This window comes from Rhinoderma darwinii, chromosome 8, assembly GCF_050947455.1.
Source record: "Rhinoderma darwinii isolate aRhiDar2 chromosome 8, aRhiDar2.hap1, whole genome shotgun sequence".
NCBI classification, from domain to species: Eukaryota; Metazoa; Chordata; class Amphibia; order Anura; family Rhinodermatidae; genus Rhinoderma; species Rhinoderma darwinii.
This window is the reverse complement of record NC_134694.1, coordinates 109,194,690-109,220,813: the sequence shown is the minus strand read 5'-3', so window position 1 is coordinate 109,220,813 and position 26,124 is coordinate 109,194,690. Positions and strand designations below refer to the sequence as shown.

The 26,124-nt window shown below is 42.2% G+C and overlaps 1 protein-coding gene across 3 annotated transcripts in view; it reads left to right on the top strand.

Moving 5' to 3' along the window:
* The window catches only part of LRFN1 (leucine rich repeat and fibronectin type III domain containing 1), a 107,488-nt gene that overhangs the window by 36,264 nt on the left and 45,100 nt on the right, over positions 1-26,124 (top strand). The window contains exon 2 of one of the 3 annotated variants that reach the window (XM_075836294.1): positions 19,315-19,364. The exons of the other annotated variants lie outside the window; for them this stretch is intronic. The gene's annotated coding sequence lies outside the window, so the exon portion shown is untranslated. The remainder of the gene's footprint in view (positions 1-19,314; positions 19,365-26,124) is intronic. 3 annotated transcript variants of the gene reach the window in all.

Below are 26,124 nucleotides of genomic sequence, written 5' to 3'. Positions count from 1 at the left end.
AGGATATGGGAACACTGAGGACAGGGTACAACTAAGGGACCGTTTGCTTAACTAACATGGGAAGACAACAATAACGCTCAGGCAAGGAGAGGAAGGGTAGAGGCCTTTTTAAAGTCCAAGGGAATTGGCTGGGTAACTTTTGCACAGGTGCGCGCGCTGGCCCTTTAAGGCCGGAAATGAGCGCACGCCCTAACCCTCCAGAAGACAGAGGTGAGCTGCAGCCGCGTGTTATGGCGTCTCTGGGGAGGGAGATTCCATCATGAAGATAGTGTCCTGCGGGCGCAGCTGCCGGCAAGTTGGATGTGCCGGTGGGCAGCGACCGCGGGCACAACAGCATTATTTTTCATTATGCAATAATTATGCAATAAATGATGCAATAAATAATGAGAATAGAAGGAATGAATTAAGTTCTAACATTGTTTCCTCATAACTCTCCTTATTAAAGGGCTTGTGTCAGTCACACCGTTTTAAGCCAGTCAACTGATCAATGCAGATTCGGCTTCAGAAACCCCTGACGATCAGTCAACAATACATTCCCCCTGCAGTGGCCACTGCAGGAGAAATGCAGTATTACATGCTGACCGTTCAAATGATTGGCTGACCATGTATTGAGCCGGGTCCACCAGAGCGAGAACTGTTCTTTATTAGCAGCTCTGCTTTGACTAATAGGGGGTAAGTGGATCTCCTTCTATGACGTCCATATGCCCCAATAGAATGTAAGGAAAAGGATTGTCCTGCTTAGACAACCCCTATAATTAACTACCCTTCCTTAAAATTTGGTACCTGTATTTCGTCGTTAATGCTATGCAATATAGAGAAAATGCGTTTATGTGTTAGTGTCTGTAACTAAAGTTTTTTGGAGTACGGAAATATCTATAATTTCCCATACGGGAATTAATCCATGGTGAGAGGATCTCTCTAATTATCTAGGTTTATCCCACAGATAGAATATGTTTCCTGTGATTTGTCCATACGTTATCCCCTCATGAGATTATATCTTCAGCTTCTCCGGCTCTCTTTATGGTAGTTATCATTCGGTAAGAATATTTCATTCATAGATTATCTCTCTTTGAGAACAGAATGTCTTTCAATTAGCTAATCATAGGTCATTGCTCCGTGATGTGGGGGCTCACTGTCATTTGCAAAACTATCTTTCCTTTTATTGTGTAACTTGTCTTATGTGAGTACAGCAGGGATTGTTCTGCAAGGTGATCATGTAACACTACAGAGGGATTTGAGAAAGACGGAGTTATGGGCAAAGAAATGCCAAATGAAGTTTAGATGTACGGTCATGTACGTGGGCCGAGATTTTTTTTTTACAATTATGTATTAAGTAGTAAAAAACTAGGCAAACTTTAGTAACCAATGCCAGGCAGCTGCTGCCAAGGCAAATACAATTATTGGATTCTCAAGACAATAATATAGTTTTGCTTCTATACAAATCACTAGTCAGACCACACATGAAATATTGAGTATAATTACAAGAACATAGCTGAACTATGAGGGTGCAAAAGAGCGTGACCAAGGTAATTAAAAGGACCTGCATCTATCAGATATTTACTGCATAATGTTTCAGTTGGGAATACACCTTTAAAGGAATGGGTGGATTGCAGTACCTAGAAAGATGATCAAACTTGGGGTTAGAGGAAAGAAGGTTTTACCATAGACCCGTATTATTTACTGTAAGAGAAGTGAGGCTATGAAACTCTCTTCCACAGGGTGCTATAATGGTTAAATGGGTTGTCCTGGCACGGACAACTGATGACCTATCAACAGTATATGATCGGTGGGGGTCAGACACCCGTACCCCGCACCGATGCTGCTCCGGATGTTATCCAGGGTATGCAGTATTCGGAGCTGGAAGCAGATGGCTTCATTCACTGTATAGCGACCGTGCTGCAGAACACCAACTCTGCTCCTTTTTACTTTTATAGGAGTACAGGTGCAGTACTGCAGCTCGGCCGCTATTCCGTGACCGGAGCCATCTACTTCCGGCATGGACATCCGGTGCACGGAGGCAGCCGGAGCAGCTGATCGGTGCAGACCCCCACCAATCATATACTGATGACCTATCCTGTGGATAGGTCATCAGTTGTCCGTGGCTGGAACACCACTTTAATTAATTGAACAAGTTTAAGAAGGGCTGGAGATGAATTGTTGGTTCAGGGAGTTATTCTGATTGCCATATATAGAGTCAGGAAATAATTTTTCCGCCTAATACGGAGCACTTGGCAACTGCGTCATAGGGGTTTTTTTTTTGCCTTCCTTATGGATGAACACTGTAGGATATATACATTGGACTTGATGGACCTGTGACGACTTTTAACCTGATAAACCATGTAATCTAAACATGAAATGTATCGCGAGCAATGGTTGAGCCATAAGCTTAGTCATACAGATATAGCAGTCGCCAACTTGACGCCATGGCGTGCTACGGCGGTATCGTAGCGCGCCTACACTATGTGCACATCATTCCGATCATTTACTTTAAACGAGAATGGCCATGCTACGCAATTAGCGCAAAGAGCCGTTGTGCGCTATGATATTAACATATCGCGCCACAGTCAATTTGGCGGCTGCTAGATCTGATTGTGCCAACTTTTAAGGAATAAATTCACAGATATGGATACAGCTTTAAACACCTAAAAGGGATTGTATGAGTGTAAAAAAACAAAAACATGGCTGCTTTCATCCAGAAACAGCGCCACTCTTGTTCATGGGCTGTTTATGGTATTGCAGCTCAACCCTACTCACCTGAAAACATGAGAAAAAAACCTCCATGTGCCAATTATAAGCCTTTCCAGAAGATCAACCTCCTATTTCTGCGGAGAACTGTAAGTGGAATAATTATTTCATGACCTCTCCTCTTAACTGGGTATTATGAGGTTACGGAGGTCCTACGCCCCCCTCCCCCACACAAAAGATAGCTGATATCATTGTAAGGTGATTTTTTTCCTTCTATTACAGAACTATCTCTCATACCAATGTATGTCATCTTGCGTTAGCTGTACATTTATAATAGATATCTTGGGATGTTCTTCCTTCCATCTCCGGTGATTTTTTTTATCTCCGTAAGTGACCTTTTTCCCCCTGAATTGAACGCTATCTCCTCTGTGTAACCCCGAAATTCATCAAACCTTCTTGCTAAACGAATTTCTAGAGTGATCCTCTAAGTCCACGAGTATTCAGCACAGTGCTTGACCTTGCTGTGCCTTTGTAGTATATCGTATTTTATTCTCCTTCCCTTTTAACGTCTTGTCGTGTTTTTCAGTTTTTCTGATACAGAGTTCCAAATCCCCTGCATACACGAAGAGACACATGATACAATTAAGGGATATATTTTTAATAACTTATTCTTATTATTACGTGTCCTAATCAGTAGCTTTAGGGGTGCAATGGTACCGTAGTCAACTGCGCTATGCATTCCGTCAAAACGCAGGAACCCTTGCACAACGGAGACAAACGGAAACCATTGGCACCGAATCCGTCACCCTTGAAATCGATGGTGATGGAAACGGAAATCTACGGTTTCAGTTTGTGTCAGTCAGGGCTCCGTTCCGACGGAACGCTCAGACGGAACGGAGCCCTGACGCAGGTGTGAACGAAGCCTTAGCCATTCATTTCATATTTGCAAACATCGAGCGCACTTGCTCAAGGTGACTTTGAACTTTTTTCTGATGTCTCGTGTGTATTGATTTTGTGCTTTCTGTTTTATTGTGAATCTGTATATCTAGAATGATAATGGTTACTCCTGCAGATGTACAGATGTAGCCAAGTTTATCTTGACTGATAACTTGCTGCAGAGTGATATCACACAACAAAAGCCATCCATCGAACATTCAAAGTCAAGATACAGATGGCTACTTCTACTAATGCATTAAATACACAGTAGCAAAACATTTTAACTTGACTTTTTTTATGCTTTTCAATGGCTTATGTGATGAGTTATCACGCTGCTGCAAGTTATGGATTGCTACATCAGTACTTTACTTAGATTCTTCTCACCATTCTTCTGCAGTTTATACGTAGATAAAATCTCTCCTAAACGTAGAGAAACTGTGATTTCTTTATCGTCTTCTGATTCTGAGCTACAGCCTTTATTATAGCTCAGAGCGGCTTCCAGATTCCTGGCGGTTGCTACTGGAAACAGTCAACGATTGTCACTATCCCTCACAATGTAGCTGGACATCCATAATACTTTGTGCTACACTGCATTCTGGGAGTAAGGCTGGGTTCACACGGCCTATTTTCAGGCGTAATGGAGGCGTTTTACGCCTCGAATTACGCCTGAAAACACGGCTCAAATACGTCGGCAAACATCTGCCCATTCATTTCAATGGGTTTGCCGACGTTCTGTGCCGACGACCTGTAATTTTACGCGTCGCTGTCAAAAGACGGCGCGTAAAATAACAGCGTCGTCAAAGAAGTGCAGGACACTTCTTGGGACGTAATTTGAGACGTTTTTCATTGACTTCAATGAAGAACAGCTCCAAATTACGGCCGAAATTGACGCCTTGCAAAACGCGAGTACGAGCAATTACGTCTGAAGTTCAGGAGCTGTTTTCTCCTGAAAACAGCTCCGTAATTTCAGCCGTAATTGACGTTATCGTGTGCACATACCCTTAGAGTTTCTTACAAAATCACCAGAGCAAACTTTGTGCAGACACTGAGCCAGCAGGGGCTGCTGGAGATAAAAGCTTTGTACTTGTAAATTAACTCCATGCCAACTTATGAATTAAAGTGAATATACACCTTTGAACACCATTTTGTTTTAAGAATCAAAGTTCTTTACTGATTGATTTCATAAAATATCTGTACAGAGATGAAGCAATGTATTTCTGATATAGATCTCCAACTCCTCGTATATAGAATTAAAGGAGCACGAAGCATGAAAATGATTATTCCTTTGCCCTTATCAATGGGCATCTCCAGATACAGCCACTGATTAGGTTACCCTTGCGATCACCTGATCGCCAGCCTGACTAGCCGATTCACACAACGTCTTATGTGAGGACCAGAATTCAGTTTATCTATGTAAGTTGATGCGACTCACATTCAACGTTGAATGGAATTCTCATAGACTTACATCGAGAAACTGATTTTTGGTCCGCACATAAGACGTTGTGTGAATCATGGGAGTGTTTCTTTAAATAATAAAAACCTGACTTCTTGCAGCCGCCACAAGAGGGAGCTAAAAACATATTGAATGATAATGTATTTTTACATTTGAGATGAGCTGTTAAAGGGGTTTGCCCACCAACCGTAGTGCTAAAGTCCTACTGCCCATGCGTTTCTAAGGTTGTATATACGATTTTTCGCCACTTACTTATTTTGTCTATTTTGTCCTCTGCCCTTCAGATCCCTTTCCCTGCAAATCTCTGTTCTGGGGGTGTGCATAGAGCAAATGGTCACATGACCACAACAATGCTCTGCAGACTACATTTCCCATGATTCTTCTGTCTGCAGAGCGCAGTGCAAGCTCTTACTGTACCCGGCTTGTTTCAGTGTGCAGAAAACCGTCCCCCAGCGTCAGATGGGACATACTTTTTAGTTATAATTTCTTGTTATCGCTCCTGCTCCCTGATTGTGCCCACAATTTTCTGAAATCTTCTACTACGTATGGGCAGTTTATCCAACTGGCTGCAGTAGGGCAGGGTTCAGTGTCAGTGGGTCCTGCGTGTCTCTGACCCGCAGGATCCACCTGTAATCTATCTAAGTTTTGAACTTAGATGTGATCGATTACAGGTGGATCCTGCGTGTCAGAAAAACACAGGACCCGCTGACACTGAACCAGTCAGTCCCGCGGACCTGACGGGAACAGGTTATAGTTCTAGATACAGCTGTTCTACATAGAGAATACAGAGCAGCTCTATCTCAAAAAGTTAAATTCATTTTTAATAAAAACGAATTAAAAAGCTACACAAAACACACTGACCTATTTATTTAAAAAAAAAAATAAACCTCAAAGTTGTACATAGCCTTTAAGTTCTGTCTTCAGTGAGCTCCCTCTAGTGGTGGCTACAGGCAGACAGCATTTTATTATTTAACTCTATGTCTATACATGGGATCTTAAGCTCGGTAACACAAAAACCGTGTTCTAATGCCAACTAAGATATATCAACAATCAGCACAGGATTTTGGATATTCTCATATTAAAAAAAATGGTGATCATAAGGTTGACTGGGGCAAAGCACGTGTAAGTTATGAGCGCATCATAAGAGCATCATTTTAATTTGAGCAAGTAATGAAAATGTATTATCGGCACGTTTACAGCAACATGGAGTAGTTTGTTTTATGGCAAGATTTATCTACTCGTGTGACGGGTGTCGTGGTGTGAGGTGGGGGATGGAAGAAAGCAAAGAGCACTGATTGACTGTCAGCCTGAAGATCGCATTGTCAGGAAAGGATCTAGATCGAAACAAAGTTACAAATTCAAACACATCCATTCTTTGTTACGAAGTAGCAGGAAAATCTGCTGACAGTTTACAGATGCACAAGAAGTCATTATCATCATAGCCGGAAATATACACTCCAGCGGATATATACTGTGTTTATAGAGGCACAAAGGGAACAGCATATATATATATATAGGGACCCATCTGAATGAGGTCACCTTATTTTTACTGATGGGCTCACGCAATAAGAACCTCACACTTAAGGTGTAGTAAATATAGCAGAAATGCAATGTACAATAATCCAAATATTGAATGTTTGCATAAATCTTAGCGCCCACGAAGTGCTGCTGCTGCTGCATCTTTATTTTTACCTATGCATTGCAGTCACAGCAGGATAACATCTGCACGTTTATTTCACTTTGTTTTTGTGACTTCTTATATCATTAGAATTTATTGCAGTGGGTACATTACTCCTTATGATACTCATCTCAGCTGCTGCAGAACCTCTTATTTAAAACCAAGGGGAGAATTCCTACTCCCCAGTGATTAATATAAATCACCCTTATTCTGTTCAAAAAGGAACATCTGAGGTGTGTACAGTATTTTAAGGTTCTGCAGCAGCTGAGATGTATATTATGATGTTCTGCAGCAGCTGAGATATATAGTATGATGTTCTGTAGCAGCTGGATCATAGTACTGTACAATACACACTGTAGCTACTGAAGAGATTTAATCTTTAAAGAGAAAGGGAGCATGCATGATCAACATACGAGTAACTTGAAGCTACTTGTCCCTATGCAAAATCTATACAGGGCCCCCAAATATCATGTTTAATTAATAGAACTGGTGTCCTAAGGGGCAGAGGGACCTTTGGGCCCCTTCTGGCACCAGGGATGTTGCAACCTTGGCACCCCTATACACCATTGTCAATCGGTTGTGGAGAAGGAGAAGGAACTATCTGCAAAAGTGATCTATAACAGACTGTTTCTGCTGGAAGAGATAAGCGGCGCCTATGTAAGACCATTTATCTATGTATAATCGCCAGGTTCTGACATCAGAATGTGATGTGCATATGAATTGTATTTGCAGACTTACCCATTGACGTATATTATTTCTATAGATGTCTGATTTATGGCAGGGATAAAGTGTACTGAAGCTTCATAGATATTGTATAAGCCGAACGACGCGGATATTGTGTAAACCACCCACCTTCATAAAGTAAGGGCTTATCCTCCAGAAATTGCATACACAGATGTACGGCATTGTCAAAAGCTTCTCTATGCAGCAGTATATAAAAATGCACACGTAATACACGGTATCATGCACGCACATAACGCGGGAATCCAGACTAGACATATGACAGCGCACACATGGAAGCACAATCTAGTAATTATACAGCTCCTAATCTATCATGCACATTAATAATAGTGTGCAAGGTGAATACTCTGGCACCGCTTTTCACTGTTCATTATCAGCTGCAGATCTCATACCTTCCCCTGGGAGCTTAGAAAGATTTGATACAGACATCAAGCTTAATCCTGAATATAAAACTGATGTAAGGTGCACTGGAATAATGGCGAATTTCGCTTGCTGCCATGACGGAGCTCACTGCCGCAATGTCCCACCCAGCAGTCAAACCATAGTTGGAGAATCAGCTTACATGCATGTTTATATCTACGCACAAGTAAATGGCTACCTGCAGCCACCACTAGGTGGAGCTAAGGAGTTTACTGCATAGAGCTACCATTGGGGAAGATAACAAATCTGTATGCAGTAAGCTCATCAGCCCCCTCTAGTGGTGAGTGCAGGCAGACAGAATTTTAAATTTTAGGGCTTGTCAACACGGACTTGCCGCGTTTTTTCCGGCGGCAGAATACAGTAGCAGCCTAGTGGATGAGATTTACCTGCAGCAATTCCGTTGTGTGTGGACAAGCACTTACACTATGGATATAAAAAGGGATTGGAGCACTGTACTTGAAAAAATATCTCCAAATCCTGAAAAGATTTATTCTAAATTCAATTAGCAAAGAATTTGGGACTTAAAAACTAAATGGTGTTCAAAAGTGGGCATACACTTTGAGGTTGACCTTGTGGGTCGGTAGAGGTAGTCTCAGGCTTAGTCTATGAAATAAATGAAAACCTAACTCAATACTGGTCTAAGTAAGATGTGATAATTGCAGGAACTTGAATTAAGTAATTGTAAAGAATCGTCCTCACAGTCCAGAATTATGACAATGCTTGAATATTTTATAAAAAAGGATCAGGGATATCGTAGATACGTGAAACCAACTTAAAGGTGAGATGAAAATGTATCTACGTTAGTTAAAGGACATGCGTAATCATTTTCAATGTATCTAAAATAAAAACTATGCAATTAACTTTGAAATATTCTAACATTTTGTGTCTACCACTCCTATGCAGACCTATGGGTCTCCATGGTTACAGACTACAAATAAACCCAGTGTAGTCTGATCATTTAGTCATATTTCTTTCCATCTATTTCCTGCCAAATGTAAGTTAGCAAGACGTAAGGGACACATGGATGGGAGGATGATTGACTTTGACTGCAGGAAAAAATTACACAGTTATTGTTTGTGGTCTGTTACTATGGAGACACATAGGTCTGCATAGGAGCTGTAGACATAATATGGTAATATTTTTAACCAAGACTAATGGCAAAGTTTTTTAATCTGTTATATTACATGGATTTGAGCAATAAACAGGGTGGGAAAGTACTAATGTGCATAATATAAGTTATTCTCATTTGATTTACCTTCAGGTCATATAGCACAGAATGGTGTAGGAACCTCCGTTGAGATGTCACAGAGGGCAGATAAAAGACATCACACTGTGTTATTTGTTCTGTGGCAGAACGTGATATTTATCTCACCTGAACTTGTCGCTCTTGTCCTTTGAGTCCTCTCTGGATAATATTTATGTGATTACACCAGCGGGGAGCCAAGAGCTCATCCTGTGCCTGACGGACTGATAACACTTGGATTTTTTAAATTTCACCATATAAATAATGTTAAATAGTTAACCCCTTAACGACGAGCAATGGATACATGACAGGTTGCCAAGTCCCACATCGTGGCGGATGTAGCCGTCGCTCAGATCTCGTTACTGCTGCAACTGAAACCACAAGATCAGCGACAGAAGCCGGGCTCCTGCCGCAACTTGCGGAATCGGAGATAACTTTGATCTTGACTGTTTAATCGCTTAGATGCTGCGCTCAATAACGACTGCGGCATTTACGTTGTTTGACAGAGGAAGGGGGCTCCCTCTGTTTGCCAATTGTAATTTCATCTCACCCCGATCCTCTTTACTGCACCACACAGGAGAGCTGACAGATCCTCTATACTACACCACACAGGAGAGCTGAGATGATCCTCTATACTACACCACACAGGAGAACTGACAGATCCTCTATACTACACCACACAGGAGAGCTGACAGATCCTCTATACTACACCACACAGGAGAGCTGAGATGATCCTCTATACTACACCACACAGGAGAACTGACAGATCCTCTATACTACACCACGCGGGAGAGCTGACAGATCCTCTATACTACACCACAAAGGAGAACTGACAGATCCTCTATACTACACCACACAGGAGATCTGACAGCTCCTCTATACTACACCACACAGGAGAGCTGAGAGATCCTCTATACTACACCACACAGGAGAGCTGACAGCTCCTCTATACTACACCACACAGGAGTACTGACAGATCCTCTATACTACACCACACAGGAGAACTGACAGATCCTCTATACTACACCACACAGGAGAGCTGAGAGATCCTCTATACTACACCACACAGGAGAGCTGACAGCTCCTCTATACTACACCACACAGGAGAGCTGACAGATCCTCTATACTACACCACACAGGAGAGCTTACAGATCCTTTATACTACACCACACAGGAGAGCTGACAGATCCTCTATACTACACCACAAAGGAGAACTGACAGATCCTCTATACTACACCACACAGGAGATCTGACAGCTCCTCTATACTACACCACACAGGAGAGCTGACAGCTCCTCTATACTACACCACACAGGAGAGCTGAAAGCTCCTCTATACTACACCAGACAGGAGAGCTGACAGATCCTCTATACTACACCACACTGGAGAGCTGACAGATCCTCTATACTACACCACACAGGAGAGCTGACAGCTCCTCTATACTACACCACACAGGAGAGCTGACAGATCCTCTATACTACACCACAAAGGAGAGCTGACAGATCCTCTATACTACACCACACAGGAGAACTGACAGCTCCTCTATACTACATCACACAGGAGAGCTGACAGCTCCTCTATACTACACCACACAGGAGAGCTGACAGCTCCTCTATACTACACCACACAGGAGAGCTGACAGATCCTCTTTACTACACCACACATGAGAGCTGACAGATCCTCTATACTACACCACACATGAGAGCTGACAGATCCTCTATACTACACCACACAGGAGAGCTGACAGATCCTCTATACTACACCACACAGGAGAACTGACAGCTCCTCTATACTACACCACACAGGAGAACTGACAGCTCCTCTATACTACACCACACAGGAGAACTGACAGATCCTCTATACTACACCACACAGGAGAGCTGACAGACCCTCTATACTACACCACACAGGAGAGCTGACAGCTCCTCTATACTCCACCACACAGGAGAGCTGACAGATCCTCTATACTACACATGACACAGGAGAGCTGACAGATCCTCTATACTACACCACACAGGAGAGCTGACAGATCCTCTATACTACCCCACACAGGAGAGCTGACAGCTCCTCTATACTCCACCACACAGGAGAGCTGACAGCTCCTCTATACTCCACCACACAGGAGAGCTGACAGATCCTCTATACTACACATGACACAGGAGAACTGACAGATCCTCTATACTACACCACACAGGAGAGCTGACAGCTCCTCTATACTCCACCACACAGGAGAGCTGACAGATCCTCTATACTACACATGACACAGGAGAGCTGACAGATCCTCTATACTACACCACACAGGAGAGCTGACAGATCCTCTATACTACCCCACACAGGAGAGCTGACAGCTCCTCTATACTACACCACACAGGAGAGCTGACAGATCCTCTATACTACACCACACAGGAGAGCTGACAGCTCCTCTATACTACATCACACAGGAGAACTGACAGCTCCTCTATACTACACCACACAGGAGAGCTGACGGATCCTCTATACTACACCACACAGGAGAGCTGACAGCTCCTCTATACTACATCACACAGGAGAGCTGACAGCTCCTCTATACTACACCACACAGGAGAGCTGACAGATCCTCTATACTACACCACACAGGAGAGCTGACAGCTCCTCTATACTACACCATACAGGAGAGCTGACAGGTCCTCTATACTACACCACACAGGAGAGGTGACAGCTCCTCTATACTACACCATACAGGAGAGCTGACAGGTCCTCTATACTACACCACACAGGAGAGCTGACAGATCCTCTATCCTCTACTGGGGGTTAGTGGGTTTCTGTAACATTGCTGGTTGTTTTTTTTACCCTCTATGCCATTTCAAGTGACTCTTTGGCCAATTTCTCATAGTTTCTTGCCACCCAGTAGTAAAAGGGATAGAACCAAACAAAGATAGATCCAAAGCGACCACATTTTCTGCCTTTGTGGTATATACACTCTTGATTCCATATAAATTCATAAGAGAAACCTGGATTTGTATTACGCAAGAGCCCTACACCATAGAGCTCATTGAACAACTAGCTGTTGGCATTAGCTGATATTGAAGTTACCCAAACAGGTCAAATCAACTATCAATATAAATATACATCTACAAATCAGGAGGCGTAACTAGCTAAAGCAACAGATTACATAACTTAAGCAGGATTTCCACGAATTTCCAGGAATGATTCGCACACTTCCGTACATGTCACTGCGGTTACTGAGTAAATGATGATATGTTGATGTAAAGGAATACAAGACATCTGTTATATATCTGCAAGATATCTGAAATATGCTTAGTGACGCACATACGTCTTTTTGCAAAAACTTTCTTCGGATCCCAAACGTTCCCTATCTCACTTGGGTGTTTCATATTAATCAGTCAACAGGAATCTCCCCCTTACTATTTACGTTACATTAGGTTCTGCAGCAGCTGTGGTGTTTATTATAAAGAATAGTGTGCCCCCTATGGTAAAATATACAGATCTATAGTCACCTTAGAGTTTTGGGACCTGTGTAAATGTACTCCGCCTGCAGCCTTGTACTTTATATAGTCACAGTACTCCTCAGTGGCCCCTAATATGCTTACAATTTTCTGGGGGGCATCCCAAATATAAAGGTTTACAACCCCTGTTATGTGTCTATCTAGATAGTCTACATCATCAAACTTCTTCTTTGTCATAGTGCAGGTACGTTGCCACAGCTGAGAGTAATACGATTTACGGTTTCAGCATTCTGATGTGCTAAGCCCAAAGCTCAAGCACTCATTTTATAATTGGATTTACAGGGTATTAATAGAGCATTAAATTACTTTTCATTCATTTCATATAATTGTTTATTTGAAATGCAAATAGAAAAGCATTTACATAGCAGAGAATAGGAAAACCCCATAGGAGTGTATGTTATGTATGTGTTTTGAACACGGAGACAAGTATAGGTACGTGCACATTGTGTGCAGACACAAATCCTAATATTGCTGTGCCAGAGAGCCCAAGCAAAGAGATAGCCCATGTATAGTCTAAAGAAGTGAAAAGCTACATTTCGAGGGAGGTTAAAAGATTATCGCTTTGTGTTCACAGCTCCCATGCAGACCAATGTGTTTCCATGGTTACATGCTACAATAAAAACAAACTGTAAAAGAGGGTACAGATGAAAGAGAGCTACACATGAATGCAAGTTCAGTATTTGTTTGTAGTCTGTAAGTATGGCGACACATAAGTCTGCATTGGAGCTGCAGACACAAAACGGTAGGAGAATTTTAATCAAGATTATTTACGAAATGGCTTCATTTAGTATTATAGATGTTTCGGAGCTAAAGTGCATATAGTCTTTAAAAGGGCTATCATTAATTTTTCGGGGACGTTACACTTTAATTCTCACTGTAAAATAAACTTAGGTGATGCTACTTGTCATGCTTGACCTTTAGCATTGCTTAGAGGAGATGAACGTATTTATGACGTTTCTATACCACTTTTTCCAACACATCCAAATGTATTGAGAAAAGTGGATGGGGCACCAAGAATGACTCATTTACTAAAATTTTATATATATATATATATAAAAAAAAGAGTATAAAATCACAAGTAGAAAAATGGTTAAAAAAAACAACCAGATCCAACATTCAACTTGCCACCCATTGGAGAGATACAGGTGCACGATGAGCCAGCATTAATAAATCACTGGTTGTCCTCCGCTGGGACTCTCAGAGATCAAGTGCAATCTGTGGGGAAACTGGGTAGCAATTGTTGAATTTTCCCGCAGCGCCACCACAGGATAAATGAAGCATTACATGGTACCCATTGAACTCAATAGACTTTTTATAAAATGTACAGACGTGCCAGGTCCCCGAGAGAGGGAGACATTATTTGTAGACACTGTGTACTCTTGCTAATTTATGGAAATGGTGAATGAGTGACCCCCGATATTTCCTAATAGGGTATTTAAAAAAAAAAATAGTTTTTCTAAGCCGGATAACCCTTTAGGGTATGTTCACACGGCCTATTTACGGACGTAAATCGGGCGTTTTTGCCCCGAATTACGTCCGAAAATAGCGCCTCAATAGCGCTGACAAACATCTGCCCATTGAAAGCAATGGGCAGACATTTGTCTGTTCACACGAGGCGTAATTTACGCGCCGCTGTCAAATGACGGCGCGTAAATAGACGCCCGCATCAAAGAGGTGACCTGTCACTTCTTTGGCCGTAATTGGAGCCGTTATTCATTGACTCCAATGAATAGCAGCGCCAATTACGTCCGTAATTGACGCGGCGTTCAAGCGCCTGCACATGCCGGTACGGCTGAAATTACGGGGATGTTTTCAGGCTGAAACATCCCCGTAATTTCAGCCGTTACGGACGCCCTTGTGTGAACATACCCTAAAATTACAGCTTCGTCAAAAGAAGTGCAGGACACTTCTTGGGACGTTTTTGGAGCCGTTTTCTCATAGACTCTATTGAAAACAGCTCCAAAAACGGCCGAAATAACGGCGCGAAAACGCCGCGAAAAACGTGAGCTGCTCAAAAAATGTCTGAAAATCAGGTGCTGTTTTCCCTTGAAAACAGCTCCGTATTTTCAGACGTTTTTGGCTCAGCGTGTGAACATACCCTTACCATGACTCATTGTAGACCTCAAAGAGGTTCAAGCGAGTAGTGTTTCCTTAGAACAACGCTAAAAGTGTAATTCACCTAAGCAGGCACCTAAAAATGACAGCAGGTAAGACGGGAAATGCCATCGTCTGATGTTACGTTACATGTGGCGCCATCTCTGCCCTCTCTAGTGCAAACTTTTGAGCACACCAACTTTATGAATGCGCATCAAACAGCAGCGTTGGTACACCTGTTCACGTTCCTAGGGGATTATTAGTCAGGCTTCTGCATAAATATGTGCTGAGACTTTGCATTTCTATCCGGAACGTGAATGACCCAGATTAAAGTGAATGTCTGACTGGTTGCTGTAGGTTATTGCTTATTTGCCCTTCATTAGGGAATAAGCTCACGAGATATTATCCATGGCTAAATAATATAGAATAGGATCAGGAGCCTCAAGAATACAACAGACACAGCTGACAGATGTTTCATGGGTCTAATCCAATTTTACATGGCCGGTTCCGCTCAAGACTCATTTATCTCTCCGCCTATCCATATTGTAGACGTACGATCGCTCGGAGTTTCTCGGGGAGACTTGGGAGTCTGGTCATGGCTTCTCGATGCTCCGTGATACACCTTCAGTCTCACCACTGTCTTCAGTCTCGCGTCCCTTGCTAATTCCAGTGCAGCTCATGTGACAAGAATACAGAACGTATCTCTGTTAGATCCTGGGAGAATAGATTTATTTCCTCGTTTTCGCACATGGCTGGGCAGCTCGACTATCTGAAAAAAAAAATCTAATTAGGAAACAGCTTTTCTGTCACCGAGAATGTAACAGAACCCTATGTATACGTGTAAACAAGTCATTGTTAGTTTGTTATTTTCTTATAATTAATGGCCCGAGGCTGACCTCGCTGGAAAACAGTCCTGATCTCTCCCACCATACTGTAAGGCAGGAAATATGGAGCTGGCGCTCCGAACAAGGGGGCAGCAATGGGTGACGTAGGTGCGAGGATATAGGAGGAACAAGTGTGGTTTGGAATCAGTCCAAGTGAGCGACAGGAATATTTCTGTCTTGGTGATGTCATTCCTGCTAATTCTGCGTAGAATTATTTATTTTTTTGTTCTGATTTCTATTATTTATATGTGAATTAAGCCAATTCAGAGTCCTAGGTTTCCTGTCAAAAAGGAGCGCTCGTTTGCGCCCAGTGTAATCGCCCAGTGTAAAACCCCCTTAAGTCTCATCCTCATAGGTGGTGCCAACCTCTATAGGGTTCCCTACTCCATAGATATTACCATGTTAGCAAATAAGGGGGAAAGGAAGGCTACACGTACCACAGAGACAGACCATGTGGCTGCTATCGGGCCTTTGGAAAGAAGGAGTCCAAACTAGGTTAGTCCTTTCCCGTTTGCTACTGAGTGGTGACAATCTGTGCAGGACTCCCCTTTCCAAACAAAAAAACACATTAGAAAAAAGAAAGTGGAGAATTGGTGCAAGAGTCATTGAAAGGGGAAACATACACCAGGCCCTTCTGTCCTGGATGACAAAACATGGCACCATCAATGGTGGGGCCAGGGACGTACATACCATAGAGAGACCATGCGACTTCTATGAGGCCCTTGGAGAGAGGGACCCAGTTCTGGTTGGTCCTATAGCATTTGTTACTGGGTGGAAAGAACCTGTGCAGGAGTCCAGAAAGGGTATAAAATTGGCCCATAATAAGGGCATAGAGGTCCTTCTATCTTGGATGGGAAAAACTGGCGCCTCGATGGTAGGGGGCATTTTAATCTTTGTTATGGTGTCCCCTCTTTTCAGTGTACGCCACTAAGGAGGGGGGCCATTGTGATCTTTTCTATGGAGCCCCCATTCTTCTATGTATGCCACTAGTGGGGACGTGATCAAGTTATGTGTAATTTCTCCACTTATAAGGGATGTGAAAAAAGGGATAAACCAGGTCTTCTATTTTGGCACGGTCTTGTGGAACCAAATAAAATTGGAATAGTCTAAATCTCAAACCTAACGAAAAAACATTAGACAAAACGATACCCCGACAAAATGTCTGAACAAATGTACAGAGGGCCCTTCTTTGACCTTGACTGTGGGGCCCCCTTTCCTCTAGGTATTTACTTTCCATCGATTTGAACTGTACACAGTGTTTTTTTATACCATTTGCTCACGGTATAAGGGCCGCTGTGTTTTTAAGGTCACATGGGCATTTTTATAAAATAATATTAACCTTGTTAGATGTATTTAAAGCAGATAAAAAGTGTTTACCTCAGTGAAATGGCAGAGGTTGTGCTTCTTTGTGAGTATATTTCATCGCCATATAAAAGAACAAAACAAAACATAAAAGGCTATTTAGATGTCATTCTATGGGAGAGGAACAGTGGAAAGCGTTGGCAGATGGCCCAGTAATAATGTGGAGCCTGGTATTACTGATAATGACGATTGTGCGTAGGAATCTAGAGGTAAGTGGCTGTAAGTAGTGAGACCCTGACAACCTTTTAGTGCTGGACCTCATCGGATGAAATAAGACTCGTTCAGGGAATTATGGCTTTCAAGACCCTATTAACAGACTTCTTTTTTATATTTAATGCCCCAAACTCTGAACCAAAATTGGGTCATAACAGCGACATGCTGAGAGGCTGCACCTTACATCACAACCGCTGGGTGGCCACACATAATCAGATATAGCATAGACATCTCGTGACAGAATATCGCGAGATGTTTTTTTCAAAGCTGGTTATCTCGTGCCACATATCTCAGGACATATTGAGGTAACAGAAAAGATACGGAAGGGCACATATGTATGCCCGTGAACAGATCCCAGTTTTCTCTACCTTTGATAGATCTGATATGTATGTTATAGGACACTGGTGAGAATGGTGGGGTAGAATGGAGAATTACTAGGTACGAATGGGGGGGGGGGGATTTTGGATCCATGGTGTTTCTTAAAAACCCCACACACAATGTTATAGGAAGTAGCTAGCCTTTTACAGATCACAGTTTATGCTAAGATTTTATAGGCTCAACAGACGTGTGGATTCACCACATTTGTGGGCAACGGCATTGTACATCATCTGATAATTATGTGCATATAATGTCTTATGGAGTTCACCTTTAAGCTTTGAAGAAATGGTCATTTCATACAAAGGGTGATGGACCATGAAGGAAAAAAAAAATGCTATGTGCAGCAGCAATCCTTGCCTGCCATCTGTTTTCTGCAACCTTCTTGTACAGAGCCTGTCGTTTTTACTCTATGGATCAATGATCATCACGTCAACCTCAGTTAAATCTCCATTCTCCACATGATGACTAGAACATACATGAAAATAGAGCGAGTGGGCCAAACAATAACCTAAGTAGAGAAGCTCCCAATAGCATTGTCCGATAGCGCCACATCTGTAAACCGCAGCGTGATAGACGGGGCCATGGCACGTCATATGGCCTCAGATCGCTGCCCTTTACTTAGGCGTTCTCCCTTCTGATGTCACTTTCTGCAGATTCCCTTCGCTTGCCGCCTCGTTCTCCTTCGACTAGGGGTGGGGTTGCTTGAGCATCTGCCAGACGGGAAGGATTGATGAAAGCGCCATCATTCTAGACTGCATTATTGTATTCTGAAATTTGTCTTCAAAGCACAAGCTCTCAGCTCTCGAAGAGTGGAATATACCACAGGGGATTGTGGGCCATAGTCGCTAAGCAGCCTTCTCCGTGCGCTCCTACATTCAGCGTAGCACAATTAAGCGTAGCAATCAGCGTTGTCTCTGAGGATGTGGCAGTCGAAGCTGAAGATGTGTTTTTATGTAATGCGTGCGGCAGGATTGAGCTGGGCAGCGTTAACGTATACCATTAACCCTTCATAGTCCAAGGCTATAGCAAAACCTGCATACAATTTATATGCCATAATGTTATACATTTTGTAAGAGTAGTCACCGGTGAGGTTCCCGACCATGGATGGTCTTGGGATGGTCTACAAAGCTGCACGCCCCCTCCATTTTTAGTTGGGTACAACGTATGAGAAATATCAGGATGCAACGTTCCTATATGTCGACCGTAGCTTTACATTAAATAGGTACAATGCAATGCTATCCCACCAATGATGCCCCACCACCGATGTGCTGTAATATCCTGAAATCACCATCGGGGGCCACAATTATGAAAATGATATACTGCATATGAGTATTAGAATTTACAAGTAGTATATATATATACATATGTGTGTGTGTGTGTGTGTGTGTGTGTGTGTGTGTGTGTGTGTGTGTGTGTGTGTGTGTTTGGGTGCGCCAATAACCTATTCTGCCTTGGTCAGGGTACTTAGACATAAGGCAAGGGCAGTCGATTGAATTTCTGCCCGAATGAAGCATAGTCTACAAATGTGTCCACTCTTACTTGAATTTGGTTAAGGACTCCAATTTCTCATGAAACCATTTCAATACAATATCGCGACATGTTAGCAAAACCCTTGACAGGCTGTAATTCACATCGCAACCACTGGGTGGCCACACAGAGATACATATAACAGACATCTTGTGACAGAATATCGCGAAATCATGTTTTGTTTTTTTTTTAAAGTTGGTCATCTTGCGCCACACATCTGAGGATATGTTGAGAAAAGCGGAAAGGTAAGGAAGGACACAAGTGTACCTATGAATATGCTTATTATAGGATTTATTACCATTGAATATGTATACTGTGTGGACTCTTTGGACTAAGGAAATATCACCCTAAATTCTACTGCAGCTAAAAAACACTCATCTATCTGCAGCATGGATTATTGTTTACACCCTTGAGGAAGTCACAACCATATTAAACTGTTGTCCCGCTGCATACAGGTACATGACGCTCTTCTCTGTTCTCTCCTTTTTTACTTTACCTCTATTATCCACTCTTGTGTATGTTAGTGTATTCCATAGTTATACCCTTTGCCTTCTGTGCCTACTAGTAGTACCCCAGGGCAAACTAAGCATTCATTGGTGTAAAAATGGCCACAGGATATCCCACATTCACCTCTGGAATTAGCCATGGATACTTTTCCTTCTATTTCAGTGGAGGGCACATCCTGGGAGAAATCGGCTACACAATATGTATGAATAGAAGTATCATCCCTATGCTTTTTGTAAGGCGGAAAGGGTTAATGTTGGTGTTATTGAGATCCCATGCGGACGTGTTCGGGATATTTTATAAAATGATGTCGCTCCTAAAACTGAATTGCGTTTCTGCCACCAACATAGCGGCGCATTTCCACGTTTTCATTGCCTTTGTAAATGAGCCCAATAACATTTTATGGACAATTGCAAAGTACTTCTCTTGCTCTACATGTGGATGCAATTTCATGGATTTTGTATACTAGGGGGGATTCAGCAGCACATCTAAATATTCTTGTTATTTTAGTCGTTTTTTGTTTTTTTTCAGGACACAAAAGGGCAGGGCTTATGCAGTGTTGAATAAAAAGGGGCGTTTCCAGGCTACTTTTGGGAGTGTTCCAAGATGAAACAGGGGCGGGGCTTAAAATGTCATGTTATTTGTAATTCAGGTGAAAAAAATCTATTGTTCCACTTCATGCCACTGAGCATAGAGCTCCATGTAAGTATGATCTAAGAGGGAAGTGGAGCAATTAACCTGTTCTCTTATCCATATCTCAAAACATTTAAATCCCAAATCACAGGACATTTTAAGCCCCGCCCCAAAAGCAGCAGAAACACCTCTTTTATGCAAATTTGCATAGTCCCCGCCTCTTTGACATCCTATACCACAAAATATAGGACTGTTGGAAGGTATGGCTTATCTGTAGTGACTATGCAATTTTATTCAATCTATTGTTAACTGTTTTCAGCATGTTGTTCTGGGAGATTATACATTTTATGTACTTCAGTGTCCTCCTGATCTTAACCTTTACCTACAATATCTAACATTTACATACAGATGTAGCAGAACTGTATTTGTCAGAGTATAATTTAAATCTAGAGAACAGACAAACAATTGAAAGGGCTTTCCCATTCACCGTTTTTTAAGATCTCTGCTTGCTATCAGTTAATGGGAAGATTTTTGTTTACATTTATAGGCGGCTAACTCTGTACAGACCTAATACTTCCCACAGCTGAGGATTTGCTTCAATTGTATGCAATGCAGGAAATCTTCTTTTTAATCGGCAAAAATCTAGAACAATTACATGTACAGATGTAGCAGAGCTGCGTTTGTCTTGTGATAACTGTGTTCATATTGTAGTTGGTTTACCTGTGATCCTATAGAAAACAATAGCAATAGCATGTCGAGTAAGGCTGGGTTCACACGAGCACATTAACGTCCGTAATGGACGGAACGTATTTCGGCCGGAAGTCCCGGACCGAACTCAGTGCAGGGAGCCGGGCTCCTAGCATCATAGTTATGTACGACGCTAGGAGTCCCTGCCTCTCCGTGGAACTACTGTCCCGTACTGAAAACATGATTACAGTACGGGACAGTTGTCCTGCAGCAAGGCCGGGACTCCTAGCATCGAACATAAGTATGATGCTAGGAGCCCGGCTCCCTGCAGTGTGTTCGGTCCGGGACTTCCGGCCGAAATACGTCCGTCCATTACGGACGTTAATGTGCTCGTGTGAACCCAGCCTAACATTCCCAGCTCTGCTACATCTGTATGATACGGTCGGCACCTGCCTCTGTCTGACAGTCACTTCTCTGTCTCTGCTGTCTCTTGCCATTTTATTGTTCCAGACAGACTGTCCATAGAATAAATACACAATTACAGACAGAAATGTTAGAACGCACGGGAAGACATTTCAGGATATAATGTCTTCTTTTCATTTCCACCATTATGCTCCAGCGAATTTCATTTATTCAACAGTCTCATTTAGAAGCTTCGAGACTCGTCTGCGGAAGGAAAGCAGTTTTTTTCCGTGTCTCTCGTGTAATAGCAAACAGTAATCGGGAGCTCAAGAGATGAGTTAGGGCACGTTCAGACGTGGCAGAATTCTTCCGCTGCAAATGTTGGTGCAGATTTGGGGCAATTACGCAACAAATCTGCACCAACATTTGCATATTTGACAGGTAATTCAGACATTGCGGATATCACAGCGGACTTGCCACAGATTTCAGTTTTTGCATTGCAAAGGCTGAAATCCGCAGTGAAATTCCGCTTCTTCTCCGCAATGGAATGAGCACGCTGCGGAGGGAAAATTCCGCACCGCAGCCTAATTTCCGCAAAGTAATTCTCTGCCACGTCTGAACTAAGTTTCCTAAAAATGTATAGAAAGAAATGAAAAAAAAACGACCGCTTCAGAATTCCACTGCGGACTGTCCGCAGCAATGCCGCCACGTCTGAACGTGCCCTTAAGTACAGGAAAATCCGGTTAGCGGGATCGTTAGTCTACGCGTTCCTAGGCAGCCATTTTGCAGGCTGTACACTCTTCATTGATGTTACGAAACAAATATTGTCCGATAAGGAAAAATCTTAAATATCCAAACCAGTGAAAAAACCTCCAATGGTCGAGCTCCTGTAGTCAACCACTATAAAAACGATGGAACCACCTTAAATATTAGGGAATATTAAGGAAGTATGGCCAATTTCTCACCCGTAAGAAGAATATAGGTCCCAATGCATAGACTTCTCATAGAAGAATTCACAAAATACCGCCAGTCATCCCGTTTACAGTTTACAGCCCCCAAAGGACAAATTTTGGGGCTTTGGTTTCCCTACAGACTTGTTATCAGAATCCCTCATCCTTGTAAAGAGAACAGTCCAGATAATAAGATAACGTTGGGGAATTGTTTGTACTTCTCTGTGTACAATACACATGTATCCTGCCTATAAGACACCCGGAGAAGTCAAAAGAGTTAAAAATACAGATCAGTATTGTCCTCATTGACGTCAGTAGAGACTAAACATAGATCCTGTCCGCCGATCACCATGGGGCAAACGGAGGCGCTCTGGCTTTAGTTTGAGATCCTTAGAAATTAATAGGATCCGTCAACAGATCTGTCAACATCAGTTTTCAGTTCAGGTTACTGTACATATGTGACATTTACTGGATATGTCGTTTTTCATGTTTAATTGTGTGATTCACAGTGAATTTTTTTACTCTGGTCATCAGAAAAATACTCTTTTTTTACTACACATTAAAGGGGTTATGCGGGGACCAAAAAATGAGTCCCTGCAGTATGTGATACATTTGCTAATATACATTCCGGTCCCCCGTCGCGCTGATTATGAGATTTTCATAGATTTTTATAGCGCTGCCGGGGGACCGAAATCTAGTGGCACAGCCTTCTCTGATGGTGATACGACTCTTTGTCATGGGACCGGCCCCGTTGCACTCTTTGGCCAAGTTCACACAGAGTTTTTGGCGCTGATTTTGACGGGGAAACCAAACAGCCAAAATCACCTCCCATTGATTTTAATGGGAGGCATAGGCAGTTTTTTTTCCCTGGCGGGTTTTCAGTTCCGAAATCAATGGGAGGCAGAAAAAGTGTTTTTCGCTGTATTTTTTGCCCGCGGCCCTCAATGAAAGGAATTTTCAGGCAGATTTTTTCTGCCTGCAAATTACTCCTTGTGAACAGGGCCTTATGTACATGCAGTAGCAGTAGTACAGCGATGACATAGAGTACAGCGGGGCCGGTCACGTGACGAAGAGTCGTATCGTCATCAAAGAAGACTGTGCCACTAGACTTCCGGTCCCCCGGCATGGATACCACATAACCATTTTAAGCACAACAATTTCAACATTTTCAGAAAGCGACTCCGGGATATTAACATTGATGGTTTTGAACCATTACCATGTCCGTTTGGCTTTGTGGGTTTTTGTCCAGCTAGAAACAAAATCTTCTCCCAAAAAATAGTTCTCTTGCAGACTGCAGCAGGTTTTCATCCAGGATTTTTCCTTATTTAGCTCAAAGCTAGAAAATGTATTGATGCCTATGACAGTTATTATTGTCTATGTCCCCCAAAAAAATCAAACTTGCTCCTAAAATGGTCCAATTAGCCCTAAAGGTTTTAGTAATTTGTCACTGATCTAACTGCATTCATATCACCCTCTACCTTCACAAAGCTTCCTACATATAATCATCGACATGGCATGATAGCTTTGATGGTGTTTTTTTATTTTATTTAGCGGGGTCTTTGTGAGTATATCCATTAAGCTTTTCTTGCCACCATATGGCTCTAATTTAACCAAACGAGCAACCATCTGATGCCCGTGTAGTAGAGAATTGTGGCCAGTATAGTTGGGCATGATTTTGCCCTGTTCTTTATCAGTAAAGTATTCAAAAGGGGTTGTATGAGATTGTATTGCATCTCAGCCCTATTGACTTGAACGGGGTTGAGATGCAATACCAACCACAGCCACTGGACAAGAGTGGCACCGTTTTTGGAAGAATAGCCATGTTTTTGTCATCTCATCTCATGCCTTCTGTCTGTGAGGGCTGTGAGCTACAATTCTGGCTTGTATGAGAAGAGTTATAATTTATCTGTCATTCGAAGGATAGAAATGATTGTGACACTTATCCTCTCTTTTCTATCCATAATATATTCGAATTGAGAATAAATGATCAAGTAACTAGATGATCTCAATCAAGTGTCCATCATGTGTAAAGTCAGGCTTAGCTATCAGAGCTTCAAGCTCTTCGGCCCCGATCCAAAATATGCACAAGCCCGCCCCCCCCGGACGTCACATATTATATGTCAACTCTTTACAACCATGTCTGGATCGGTAACGTCTGTAGGGCAGCTTTCTGTTACTTTGTCACATATGGATTTGGCTGCCATTTAGGATAAATTATCAGTATCGATGTATCTTATACTTATGGGATGAAGCGTTTGATTTGCAAACATGTTTGACAGCTACATTGTAATTTGGACATGGATTTTTATGTATCAATTATTTGTACGCCTATAATGGAAATCCGCATAATTATGCCTGGGGGGCACCGAGAAATAATTGCAGAATATTCACATAATCTACATCCCAGAACATGGAATGATTGCTTCATTGAAGAAAACACAAAAGCGGATGATGGAATCCTTCTCCAGCTCTGACTTTCTGCTCTTCTGAATAATATTCTACCGTAGACATTCGACTTTTGTTTCTTGATTCCACAGATGTCAAGTTCCACTAGCCTAACGTCTATGGGGTATAACAGATCCTCAACCCAGGACTGTCGTTAGGGAGAGTGGGGGGGTCGTTCTCATCCAGTGGTTTTCTTCATTTTGGAAATAAGTGGTGAAAGAAGAAACCGGCACCGCTTATTAACCCACCCCCACCTCAATTCATTGAGTTGAGCGAAAACATTTAATGAAAGTCAACAGTTAACCCATGAGTACGGCCGACTTCAGGATTGGGAGTAGGAATTAGGAGTAGATTTGTCGTTATGCAGGGATGTAAAGCATAAAGTTAAAATAAATTTCAGCCGTGGGTCAAACCTGAGCGAGGAAAAATTTTATTAGTCTCTACAGCTGTGTGGGGGAAGGGAAGACCCAACTTTTCGCACAGGGATGTAGCATGGAGCAGTCTGGTTGAAATTCAAGCAAAAACTGTCCCTTCAAGGGTAGCTCTATTTACATAATTTTGTTTTAGTTAAAGCATTTGTGCTGATTATATAATTTTATAATATATCTTTATAGGGGGTTAGAGCTCTATTTTTCATATGCAGAGCTCAATATGCTCTACTTCCCTTCATATAGGCAAAGAGTTACATGCTAGAATTCTGGCTGCCTGAAGCCACCACTAGGGGGAGCTTAAGTTCCTTCTGAGTACAGATTCATTATTGAGTTCAATTGGATTTGTACACATTTGAAGCTTCTCTTGGTGGTGGATGCGGGCAGTTAGAATTTTATTATTGAACTCTATGGCAGGAATTTATTAAGACTGGAGTTTCACAGTCGTAAACTAAGCTACGTTGGAGTGAAATGCGCCAAATTTATTAAGAGGCACACATCATTGAATTTTGATAAACGGCCGCGTAGAATAACGGCCGCGAAAAAGAAGTGCAGGTCACTTCTTGGGACGTTTTTGAAGCCGTTTTTAATAGACTATTGAAAAAACCTCCAAAATGGCCGTAAAAAACGCACCGAAAATCGCCAGTGGCACAAAAAACTTCTGAAAATCGGGAGCTGTTTTCCCTTAACTCTGCGTGTGAACATACCCTAAGTCTGAGACATTTGTCAAGCATGTTTTTTTTTTTTGCAAATCTTTTTTTATAAGAGAAAAACGTCAGAAGGAGAGGCAGTCAAGGGTGCTGAGTCAACGTTAGGCACACAGACATCAATTATTTCTAATACAAAACCAACAGAATATGACAAAGTAAAGAGTATACAGTATACAGTAAACAAGAAATATATACAGAGTTCCCAATACAGATGTAGCCAAGTTTATCTTGACTGATAACTTGCTG